Source organism: Chiloscyllium plagiosum, unplaced genomic scaffold (genome assembly GCF_004010195.1).
Source record: "Chiloscyllium plagiosum isolate BGI_BamShark_2017 unplaced genomic scaffold, ASM401019v2 scaf_2544, whole genome shotgun sequence".
Lineage (NCBI taxonomy): Eukaryota > Metazoa > Chordata > Chondrichthyes > Orectolobiformes > Hemiscylliidae > Chiloscyllium > Chiloscyllium plagiosum.
In genome coordinates, this window is record NW_025211967.1 from 12,285 (window position 1) to 25,000 (window position 12,716).

The window sequence follows — 12,716 nt, forward strand, 5'->3', positions numbered from 1 at the left end:
AAATGTCGATTTTACTGCTCCTCCGATGCTACCTGAACTGCTGTGCTCTTCCAGCACCACTAATCCAGAATCTGGTTTCCAGCATCTGCAGTCATTGTTTTTACCTATTATGGGCAATTTAGCATGGCCAATCCACCTAACCTGCATATCTTTGGACTGTGGGAGGAAACCAGAGCACCCAGAGGAAACCCACACAGACAAAGGGAGAAAATGCAAACTACACAGACAGACAATCGCCCGAGGCTAGTACTGAACTTGGGTCCCTGGTGCTGTGAGGCAGCAGTGCTAACCACTGAGCCACCATGCCATATTATTCTTGTATTCCAAAATATTCAATATACTTGTCCTAGTTGTGGATGCTTCTGCTTCCACATCCTGCAACCATATCTCTGTAATGATCATATCAGACTCACGTATTTCTATTTGTGCAGTCAATCAATTCATCATACACTAAAAATATTCTGATTTAGAGATGCCGGTGTTGGACTGGGGTATAAAAAGTTAAAAATCACAACAGCAGGTTATAGTCCAACAGGTTTAATTGGAAGCACTAGCTTTCAGAGCACTGCTCCTTCATCAGGTGGTTGTGGAGTACACAGTTGTAAGACATAGAATTTATAGCAAAGGTTTACAAAACCTTTTTAAAAATTTACATTCTCAGGTTAACTTTAACAACTGGTATCAGCTCAGATAAAGTTAACCTGAGAATGTAACTTTTTAAAAACGTTTTGTGATTTATATATGAAAGAAGAGAAACTAATATGGTCATTCTAACAGGTGAGAGACTGAAAAATACCATGATTGTTTGTTAAATGTATAATTTCAGATACATCACACTGTAAACTTTTGCTATAAATTCGGTGTCTTACAATTGCGTACGCCACAACCACCTGAAGGAGCAGCGCTCCTAAAGCTAATGCTTCCAATTAAACTGTTGGACTATAACCTGGCGTTGCGTGATTTTTAACTAAATATTCTACGTACACTCAGATAAAGGCTCTGTGTTTCTGTCATTTTACCATTTACCTTTACTTTACTTCTTTGCTGTTATTCTATGCCAATTTATCTGTGGCTCAAGTCAATCCAGACATTAACACCATTGTTGTTTTTTTTCCCTTTAAGTTTAATTCCTAGGTGCTTGTACTTCATCTGCAGAATCTCATCCTCAGATCTATGTCTTCTTCCTTCTATCTATTCCTTTTTACTTCCCCTGCTTGAATTGCTCCCAGCTGCACAGTGCCATGGTCAGTTTACCCTTTCTCCCCACAGAACCTGGTCTCAGAGTCATAGAGATGCACAGCATGGAAACAGACCCTTCGTTCCAACCCATACATGCCAACCAGATATCCCAACTCAAAAGAGTCCCACGGGCCAGGACCCGGCCCATATCCCTCCAAACCCTTCCTATTCATATACCCATCCAAATGCCTCTTAAATGGTGCAATTGTAGCAGCCTCCACCACATACTCTGGCAGCTCATTCCATACACGTACCACCCTCTGTGTGAAAACATTGCCCCTTAGGTCTCTTTTATATCTTTCCCCTCTCACCCTAAACCTATGTCCTCTAGTTCTGGACTCTCCAACCCCAGGGAAAAGACTTTGCCTATTTACCCTATCAATGCCCCTCATAATTTTGTAAACCTCTAAAGTCACCCCTCAGCCTCTGACACTCCAGGGAAAACAGCCCCAGCCTGTTCAGCCTCTCCCTCTCGCTCAAATCCTCCAACCCTGGCAACATCCTTGAAAGGGTTCAGAAAAGATTTACAAGTTTCACAACGACTTTCCGATAGGAAGGAGACCAGAACTGCACGCAATATTCCAACAGTGGCCTAACCAATGTCCTATACAGCCACAACATGACCTCCCAACTCCTGTACTCAATACTGTGACCAAGAAAAGCATACCAAATGCCTTCTTCACTATCCTATCTACCCGCGGCTCCACTTTCAAGGAGCTATGAACCTGCATTCCAAGGTCTCTTTGTTCAGCAACACTCCCGAGGACCTTAACATTAAATGTATAAGTCTTGGTAAGATTTACTTTCCCAAGATGCAGCACCTCGCATTTATCTGAATTAAACACCATCTGCCACTTCTCAGCCCACTGGCCCATCTGGTCAAGATCCTGTTGTATTCTGAGGTAACCCTCTTCGCTGTCCACTACACCTCCAATTTTGGTGTCATCTGCAAGCTTACCAACTGTACCTCTTATGCTCACATCCAAATCATTTATGTAAATGACAAAAAATAGAGGACCCAGCACCGATCCTTGTCGCACTCCACTGGTCACAGGGCTCCAGTCTAAAAAAACAACTCTCCACCACCACCCTCTGTCTTCTACGTTTGAGCCAGCTCAGTATCCAAATGGCTAGTTCTCCCTGTAATCTGTGAGATCTAATCTTGCTAATCAGTCTCCCATGGGGAACCTTGTCGAATGCCTTACTGGAGTCAAGCTGCAAGAACCTTGAGCCTTCTGGACAATTGGAAGAGGTAAACATCCTCCAGCACTGAAGAAGGCCTCATGCCCAAAACGTCGATTCTCCTGCTCCCTGGATGCTGCCTGACCTGCTGCGCTCTTCCAGCAACACATTTTCAGCATCCTCCAGCACTACCTTGTACATCCAGATATTCGCCTCTTCTACAGTCTCAGCCTCCCTTCCCTGGCTTCAGACCAATTTTGAAGTACTTACCTAGTAGTTACCCCGAAACAAGGTATCCAAGGAACTTTCCCCCCTTTCCATATAAAGCACTCAATTCCAGCTCAGCAATCTGGAGCCAAGGTTCCTCAAGCTGCAGATAGTTACTGGATATGTAGTGCTATAAATTACACAGGCATCCACCAACTACAGGTATAACATATCTTGGGTCCTACAATCTTGATTATGTTTCAATAATAAGATTTCAAATTTAGAAATATCACTCAAACTCTTGTCAGCAGTTATATCAAGCTGTTTAATCAGGTGAGCTATAACTTTAATACATCACCTGTAACCTTCGTGAGTGAAATTACTGACTGCATTTAGAATATTAAAAAATTAAATAATCACATGCTTGCTCATTTAAATAAAGCCTTAAATGCTTACCAGGTGCAGGGGCTAATCAAAAACGACTGCACCTCAACCACTTCAACATAGAATTCTCAGTTGCACCAAATTCCCAAGTTAGCACCCAGAGCCCAACCCACAGTGCTCTCACTTACATTTATAGTGACAATCTAATACAATCTCTCCTGCACCAAGTTTATCCCTAAGGGAAGAAAACTGATTTTTAAAGCCTGGACAACAGTTTTCATTGCTGAAAAATGTGTTGCTGGAAAAGGATTCCTGAAGAAGGGCTTATCCCCGAAACGTTGATTTTCCTGCTCCTTGAATGCTGCCTGACCTGCTGCGCTTTTCCAGCAACACATTTTTCAGCTCTGATTTCTAGCATCTGCAGTCCTCACTTTCTCCAACAGTTTTCATTGACAGGCAGGTAACATGCAGCGAACTCTACTAACCAACAGCATCCATAGTGCAACTATGCAACGTGCTGTTCCTTAAAAGCAATCACCATGCTACCACTTTAATTTATCTCAGCTGCTCTCTGACCTTTACAAATTTAAAAGTTTCCCGCTTTTCAAATCATCCTTTTTATCTAAGTTTCTCTGACAACAATTAAGACCTACAACTATTTATCATAAAGTACGACAATCTCCCTTCCAACAAGTTTAGCAGTTTTGTCCTCACCTTATAGACCTTGCCAAAAGCTCCATCTCCCAGCTCACCGATGATCTGCCAGACCTCTTCGGGGTTTACATCCTTTTTCACATGTTCAAACTGTTTTTTCTTCTTCTCCCCACCAATCTTGAAGATCTTCCGAAAGTTAAAGAAGGACATTTTCAGATCCTAACAGGCCTTCTATATTTCCAAATCTAAAATGTAAGTGGATCACTCCTAGTCCTCGGCATCACTCCAGAAGGCGCTGATCCTGTAGTTCACTCCAGAACATTCTCAATAAAATGCAAATCCAGTGATCCAGATGCTGTGTTTGCGCTCCAGAACCTTCCAGACACTATGTGAACTCTCTTTTTACCCTGGATCACTTCAATTTTTGCACTTCACTCGGAATCACTCAGGTTTTACTGCTGATTGCCCCTGCTGTATCGTGGACTCTTTCAGTTGCAGGCTTTCCTCCAGAACACTCCAAGCCAGACTTTGATCCAATTCACTCCTGATAACCTTGCTCAGTCTGGTTCACTTCTTCTGCTCATCACTTCTTTAATCGCTCTCACCTCCGGCTTTCACTCCAGGTCCTCCAGAGATCTACCCAAATGCGGTACAGGTCAATTCCCAATGTTCGCCGCTTCTCCCGGCCCGGGCCGCGGGCTGCAGCTGGCCGCCGATACGAAGGGAAGGGACGGTTCTCGGTGATTTCCGGTGGGGGCCGCCGTTCACGGTCCCGGGAATCCGTCTCTCTGTCGCCACCCCGCTCGGTACGCGCACTGCCACCAGCCGTGCCCGTGACCCGAGCTCGCCACCACCGCCTCGCGCTCCGACCGTTACCGTCTCCAGAGTGACAGGGGGGTCGACCAATCAGCAACAGGCAACCGTGGAGGAGGCTGGCCCAAGTGGTCGGGTTGCGTCATTTTCCAGCGCCGCCAATCACGCGGCGATCGCATGGATCGATCGATCAGTCCAGGGAAACCCTGTTGGCTTTCTCAATGGCATTCTGACAGTTAGTGAATTCATTGCAGGCTGTGGAGGGAAGCTGATTCTATTGCTGACCATTCCTTCAGGTACAGTGTAACTCCTCAGACCTCCCCGTTTGTTTTTGGATAACATTTCCTATCCCTTTACCTTTCTGAAATAATCTCCCTGTTGGGGCCTGGAGGTTCTCGATGTTTGTCAACTCAGGCCCAGGCCCAGGCCCTGGCCCTGGCCCTGGCCCTGGCCCTGGGGATTAGAGCCAGGGCGGCTTCCGTTTCCAGATCCTGGCAACAATTGGATAATATAGCAAACAAGAAGGCGATTCAGCCCATTGGGACCATACTGGCTGCAAGTACCCCAGAGCCACTTTCTTGTCTGATCCTCCTTGCACTGCAAATCTTTCACCTTCAGTTAAGGATTCAATTCCCTTTTGAACTTTTCAATCGAACCTGCGTCGATCACGCTGTCAGGCAGCGCGTCCCATAGCCTAACCGCTTGTAAGATTAAAAAAAAGTCTTCGTCATCATTGATTCTGTTGCAAATTACTTTAAATTGGTGCACTCTGACACTTTATCTTTTCACCAATGGCCACAGTTCTCCCTATCAGCTCTGTCCAGATATTTCCTCATCATTTTAAACAACTCTGTCAAACCTCTCTCAACCTCCTTAAACAGTCCCAAGTTTTTCAATCTATCTGCTCTGCTTCGTGAAAGATGCAGTTGATATGCTTTAGAATAAAAAACCCTGGCGAAACTCATCAAGACTTCAGAAGAGTCATGTTGGACATGAAATGTTAACTTGATTTCTCTTTCTGTAGATACTGCTGAGTTTCTCCAGAATTTTTAATGTCAGATTTCCAGCATCTTCTGTACTTTGCTTTTATTTGACATATTTAAAGTTATTTTTTGAATCATACAGTACTTTGAGTATTAGATGCAAGTGCTGCAATTCATCTGCTCGCAATGAGTTTCCTTCACGTCTAACTCATCCATCAGATAGACAATCTATATATAATGTAAAGAATATACTGCAACAAATTTTAGTCAATAACAATGTTGATTAGATGAAAACGTAAGTGGACTTTAAGGATTATTAAGAGGAATAAATGCCAAAGTAGGTATTTCATTTTCATTTTAATCCAATCCTGACATGATTTTTTTATTTAGACAGAGTATAGTGTCTCAGTCAGCTGGTTGTGCAATGAATTTCAGCAAAATACAATGTTTTATTTTCTATCTTCACCCATATCCCTCATTACAGGAATTATTCTTTTGAATCTTTTTTTGTACTGTCTCCAAAGTCCTTCAAATCTTTCTGTAAATGTGCACATCCCTCATTCTTGGAATCATTATTGTGAATCATTTTTGTACTTCAGATCTTTCTGTAAATGTGGTTTCAGAGTTGGACACAATTTTCTAGTTGAGGCCAATTTAATCGGTTATAAAAGTTGATCATTGCTGTTAATACAGAAGTAAAGTACTGTTGAAACTGAAACAAAATGTTGGAAATACTCAATATCTGGGAAAACAAAAACAGGAGTAGGCAATTTGGCCTCTAAAGTCAGCTTCATCGGTACACAAGATCATGACTGATGTGACTGTGGCTTTAACTCCAATATCCTGCCTTGCCTGCCTAACCTTTATGTGGAGTTGCCGGTGTTGGAATGGTGTGGACAAAGTTAAAAACCAGGTAAAAACAATGACTGCAGATGCTGGAAACCAGATTCTGGATTAGTGGTGCTGGAAGAGCACAGCAGTTCAGGCAGCATCCTTGGAAAGGCTTTTGCCCGAAATGTCGATTTCGAAGCTCCTTGGATGCTGCCTGAACTGCTGTGCTCTTCCAGCACCACTAATCCAGAAGTTAAAAACCACACAACACCAGACTATTGTCTAACAGGTTTACTTGGAAGTACAAGCTTTTGGAGTGTTGCTCCTTTGTCAGGTAGCTCATGGAGTAGGATCATAGGATACAGAATTTATTCCACTAGCTACCTGATGAAGTTTTAATTTTGCTTAACCTTTGACTCCTTGTCAATCACAATTCTGTCATGGTGCAATCTTTGGGGGAAAAATCCAAAAAGAATGAACATTTCAAATTGACGACTACTCAATGTTCTGTTTCTCTCACCCCAGATACTCCCTGACCTGTTAGTATTTTGTTTTTATTCATTCATGGGATGCAAACATAAGAGGCTGGACCAGCATTTATTTAGTTTTTATTTCACCATAAATTCCTTGTGTTTGTACTCCAAGCCTTCATATATGAAGTTCAGTATCCAGAATGCCTCATTAACCATACTCAATCTGACCTGCCACCTTCAATGATTGGAGCACAAATATTTCTGTACGACCCTCCGTCCTTAATTTCCCTATAACATTGTACTCTTTTTGATTTAAACTGCCTCCCCATGTTCTTCCTGCAAAAATATACAGAATCATTTCTCACTCTTCTTTATGAAATTTCATCTGCTTTGTGCTGAGCATTCCACCAACCTGTCAAATCCTGTCTAAAAGCCATCACTGTTCTCATCATATTCCACAATGTTTCCAAATTTTATGCCACTTGCATGTTATGCCTATTAAATGCTCTTGGAAGTCCATGTACATCACATCAATTACATTACCCTAATCTCTCAGTTAAGTCATCAAAAAAATTCCCTCAATTAGTAAAACAGGATTTGCTGTCAACTGAAACAATAACAGAAATTGCTGCAGAATCTCAGCAGGTCTGCTGGCATTGTGGAGAGAAAGCAGAGTTAACATTTTGGATCCAGTGCCCCTTCTTCAAAATAAGAAGCGTCACTGCATCTAAAGTATTAACTCTCCTTTCTGTCCACAGATGCTGCCAGACATGCCAAATTTCTGTAGCAATTTCTGCTTTTGTTTCAGATTTCCAACATCTGCAGTTCTTTGTTTTATTTTTGCCTTCAACTAATTTAGACTGACTTTCCATAATTAATCTATATATATGTACAAGTAACTATCAATTTTATCCTAGATAATCATTTCTAAAAGCTTTCCCTTCTCTGAGATTAAAACTGACTGACATTTTGTTGGTGAGTTTTTCTGTATACCTTGTTTTGAACAAGTGTGTAACGTTTGGTACCTCTATGTTCACTCAGTAAATAGAAGAGGGGTGTAATATTCAAGGTGCATTGTTGAATACCAAAGCCAGACACAGTTAAATCAGGACTTCATCAGGCTTTTGTTCAACTGCACTTATAACATACCTACTCTGCAATGGTTGGATTGTTTAGCTTTACATTTATTGACATTACTGAGCCTTATTCAACATCATTCCTATCTAGTTCACCTTTCATTTGCACACTGCTATAGATAGATCTACAGTAAGTAATGTACAGGACAACCTCGATTATCTAAACAAGACGGGCAGGAGGTATTTTATTTTGATGATTGATTGTTAGGGTAAATGATCTGAACATAAACAAGCAGTAACTTATGGGTGCCGATTATCTGACAATGCATGCCATAATGCCATTTAACTGAATGCTAAGTTGCCTAATGCCATTTTTATGGGACCTTGAGATCTTGTTCAGATAATCCAAATTCAGATAATGACGTTTGGACAATCGAGGTTGCCCTGTATCTCTTGAGTTTTCCTTCTCAGCTGAACCATTTATCTTTTAACAATGCTCTTAAAAAGTGTATTTTAGGGAAAGAAATTTGCTGTCCTCACCTACTCTAGGTCTGTGTAGAACTCCACTCACACATTGCCCTCCTGCCTAACAAACCAGTTGGTATGCTTCAAACTGGAAGCACATGAAGATGAAAACCAAACGCTACCTGATCCAGCTTCTACCTTCCTAACACAACAGATGACCTGACTGCCCTCTGTTCTGTAGCACTAAATTTTTTTTTATTGTTTAATCTGACTTCAGCTTCTTCATCCCTCTGACCACTCTTTTATGACAGTTCATAAACAATTACTGATAACTCCAAATAAAGTGAGAGCGGTTTTATTGCATTCAGACTGTGAGTGGATAGCAACAGGCGCTATGTGGATAAAATGGTTGAACTCTGGCTCCATGTGAAATTCGCAAGGTTCCACGCTATGTGATTCTCTGGTGAAAACTAGCCAAGAGAATTCACACAATTCCTTTGTGAATGTGACGTGCAATATTCCCGGGCTAATCCTGCCTTCCTTCCACATACTAGCAATAAGATATTAAAAGAGTGGCTGTAGGAATGGTAGTATCAATTAAGGGTAAAAAGGGGGCATTGTCTTGAGGAGAAAGATGCATGACTGAAGTTTTGAATGAATATTTTGCATCTGTCTTCACAGAAGAGACAGAAGTGAATCTTATAGTAGAATAGGAGGGTTGAAGGATACTGGATAGGATAATCATAGGGTGGAGTTGGCAGAAACTCTGACCACAATCTTTCACTTCTCATTAGACTGAAGATTGTACATGGTAGGTGGTAGCATAGTCAAAATGTCACTGTGCTAGTAATCCTGAACCCAAACGAAACCAGAAATTATGGAGAGTTGCTGGACATTCTCTGTCTCGCTCTAAACTCTCTGTCCTTGGCCTGCCACCATGGATGTTTAATGAAGGTTTGAGGAAGAGTGCCTTTCTCTTAAGTAGGCACTTCATAACATCCTTGGAGAGCCTCCAATTGTTTCTTATCCCATTGTGACCTCCTATTTCAGCATTTATCCTGTCTTGCCTCCATCCGATCAGAAGAAAGAGCCCTGGGATTTAGGAGATGGGGATGTGGGAGACAGAACCCAGGAATGGAGTGTCAGGGAGTTAGAGCCTGGGATATTGGTAGCGGCTGGGAGCACAGATTCCAGGAGAGGAGGTATTCCAGAGGAGAGAGGTATCAATGGAAGTTGGAGGGTGTTTTAAAAAATTCTCAAGGTCAGGTTCGTAGGAGAGTAGTCTGACACAGAACAAACGACCAAGAGGCGAGTCTGCTAGAATATGGGCATTTTATTCCCCGCAGCGTCGCCACAACGGGTCTGGCTTATACTCACTCTACATGTTACCGGAACTGGGAGCCGTCAGTTCTCGTAGAGCGGTTGCCAACAACCCACGCTCGGCGGTTAAACGTAACCCCGGAGCAGACTCACCGAACTGGAGACTTTTCCAGCTGATATACTCTTTTCCAGATATAAACATTCATGTGAACAGCAGAGCAAGGCTAAAAAACACATTCCATTCTGGTTACATACAGATAAGAAGATTCACACGGGGAGGTGTGTAATAAGATTCACACGGGACTAAGCAACACCTCCATTCCGGTTAGATTCACACATGTATTGGGACATAATTTTTAACCGTTTCACCACAGAGGGCTACAGCGTCATTTTAGGGAGAGTTGCGCTCAGACCAACCCATTTAATCTTATGTTGATTGAGGATTGTGTTAGTTTGACAGCACTCCACTGGACTTCAAAACAACTTAACTAGGAACAGATTTCCAAATTCCCAGATTTGACTTGACAGTGAACTCCATTTTTTGATTTCTTCTGGTTGAACTGCAGGTGGATGCAATAGAGACTGAAGTGTTCAGTTTTGTGCACTGAGGCTTATGCAGGGTGACAGCGCAGAAGAGTGTGCAGAAATACAGAAGAGTAAGAATGCAGAAGACCCACTGCCCAGCATGTTGTGGGGACTGGACCCAGTACATGGAGTATTTGCAAAACTCTACATCAAGGACATCCTGGAACTTAAGAAATCATGTCCTATTCCAGGTGAGTCACTGGATTAACAGTATATTTAAATAAGGAACGTGGCATTTGCAGCTCACTAAGTTAAATACAGAGTAAAATTCCCTCTACTCTTTTAACCTAAAAGTAAATCTGTCTCTACACTGTCCCTACCAAACTCTCCCAGAACAGGGACACATGGGGTTGAACGCAGAGTAAAGTTATGATCTAACTCTTTTAGACGGAAAGTAAAGCTCCTTCTGCATTGTCCACAACAAACGCTCCCAGGACAGGACAGCGTACGGTTAGATACAGAGTAAAGTTACCTCTACTCTGCCTCCATTTAAAAACTTCCAGGACAGTTACAGCACAGGTTTTGATATTTTAATCAAAAAGTAAAGCCATCTCTACACTGTCCCCATCAAATATTACAGGTCAGGGCAACATATGTTTAGTTATGGAATAAAGCTGTCTCTATTCTTAAACACAAAATAAAGTTCTTTTTACACAATCCCCATAAAACACTCCCAGTCAGCAACAGCATTGGATTAGATACAAAGCAAAGCTTCCTCAATACTATCTCATCAAACTCTCCCACAACAAGAATGATATTGGTTAAGTTGAAGAGGAAAGCTCCGTCAACGCTGTTCCCACTAAACCATTCCAGGGCAGGTACATCATAAGATTAGATACAGAGTAAAAGTACCTCTACATTTCCAAGGACAGGTACAGTATGGGGTTAAATTCAGAGAAAAACAATTTGAAGTCTAAATTTCCAGTCTCTTGCCTAGATTAATGACTGAAGATGGCCCTCTGGTGTGGAGATCAGATATTGCAGCAGCATCACCCTAATCTGGAAACCTGTGTTTGGGAGATGGTGGTGTTGGACTGGGGTGTACAAAGTTAAAAATCCTGAAGAAGGGCTTATGCCCGAAACGTCAATTCTCCTGTTCCTTGGATGCTGCCTGATCTGCTGCGCTTTTCCAGCAACACATTTTCAGCTCTGATCTCCAGCATCTGCAGTCCTCACTTTCTCCTCAAAGTTAAAAATCACACAACCCCAGGTTATAGTCCAGCAGGTTTAATTGGAAGCACTAGCTTTTGGAGCGCTGCTCTTTCATCAGGTGGTAGTGGAGTATAAGTTTGTAAGATACAGAATTTATAGCAATTTTAACTTTGGAAATCTGTAGAAAGCATAAAATTAAATTTTGTCTTTAATTGAGCTTGTGTCTTATTAATTTGATTCTGACTTTGATAATTTTGTTGTGATTCTGTTTAACTCAATCCTGTGATCATTCAGCACCAAAGGAGGCCATTGTGATTATCCCATTTATTGAATGAACTAACCAGAAATCACACTCCCTAACGCTTTCTCTGTTGTCCTGCAGATTTCTCCTCTTCTTCAAGTATCTATTCCTTTTTAAATGCAGTTCCCTTTTAAATCCATTTCTACTGATGTTAAGGCACCAGATGGGGCGGCACGGTGGCACAGTGGTTAACACTGCTGCCTCATAGTGCCAGGGACCCAGGTTCAATTCCCGCCTCCGGCAACTGTGTGGAGTTTGCACATTCTCCCTGTGTCTGCGTGGGTTTCCTCTGGGTGCTCCGGTTTCCTCCCACAGTCCAAAAATGTGCACGTTAGGTGAATTGGCCGTGCAAAATTGCCCGTAGTGTTAGATGAAGGGGTAAATGTAGGGTAATGGGTTGGATTTGTTGGGCCGAAGGGCCTGTTTCCACACTGTATGTAATCTAATCTAAATCACATTAAATCATTCCCTTATGAAGTAAAGTGATGGTGTAGTGCTAATATCATTAAATTGGTAATCCAGAGCCCCAGGCTGCTGCTTTAGGGACATGGATTTGATTTCCATCATATCAGTTGCATTAATTTCTCCAATACTACTTTACTTACAAATACTACCTTCTTACAGTTCCACACACTCACTAGACCTTTGCACCTGAATTACTTACAATCTTCTTGTATCTTCCTCTGCAAAGACGCACAATAATCATTGAGCTTTTCTCTATTAGAACTTTCATGTCTCTACCAGTAATAGACCTACATTTATCTTTGCTAATCATTTCCTTTTACATATCTAGAAGTTTTTACAATCAATTTTTGTTTCTTGCTATTTATTTCCACTGCTGTCAACTTCTTCATAGTTTCATAATTTCCCTTGTTTAGATTTAACCCTAGTTTAATTACATATTTTCCAAACTGAACGGCAAATTCCAAAATACTGTGATCACTAATCCATAAAGGTTCTTTCGCAGCAAGATTATTAATTATCCTTTTCTTATTGCGCTAATACTGGATGCAAAGTAGCCTTATACCTCACAAAAGTTGAAAGAACTGTG

At 41.8% G+C, this 12,716-nt stretch overlaps 1 long non-coding RNA gene across 1 annotated transcript; it reads left to right on the forward strand.

The window, feature by feature from the left end:
- The first annotated feature begins 4,458 nt into the window (after positions 1-4,458).
- On the forward strand, positions 4,459-11,254 carry LOC122547219. The gene is made up of 3 exons (XR_006310927.1): positions 4,459-4,775; positions 10,194-10,403; positions 11,150-11,254. It is a non-coding gene; the product is annotated as an uncharacterized LOC122547219 (long non-coding RNA).
- Positions 11,255-12,716: the final 1,462 nt, after the last annotated feature.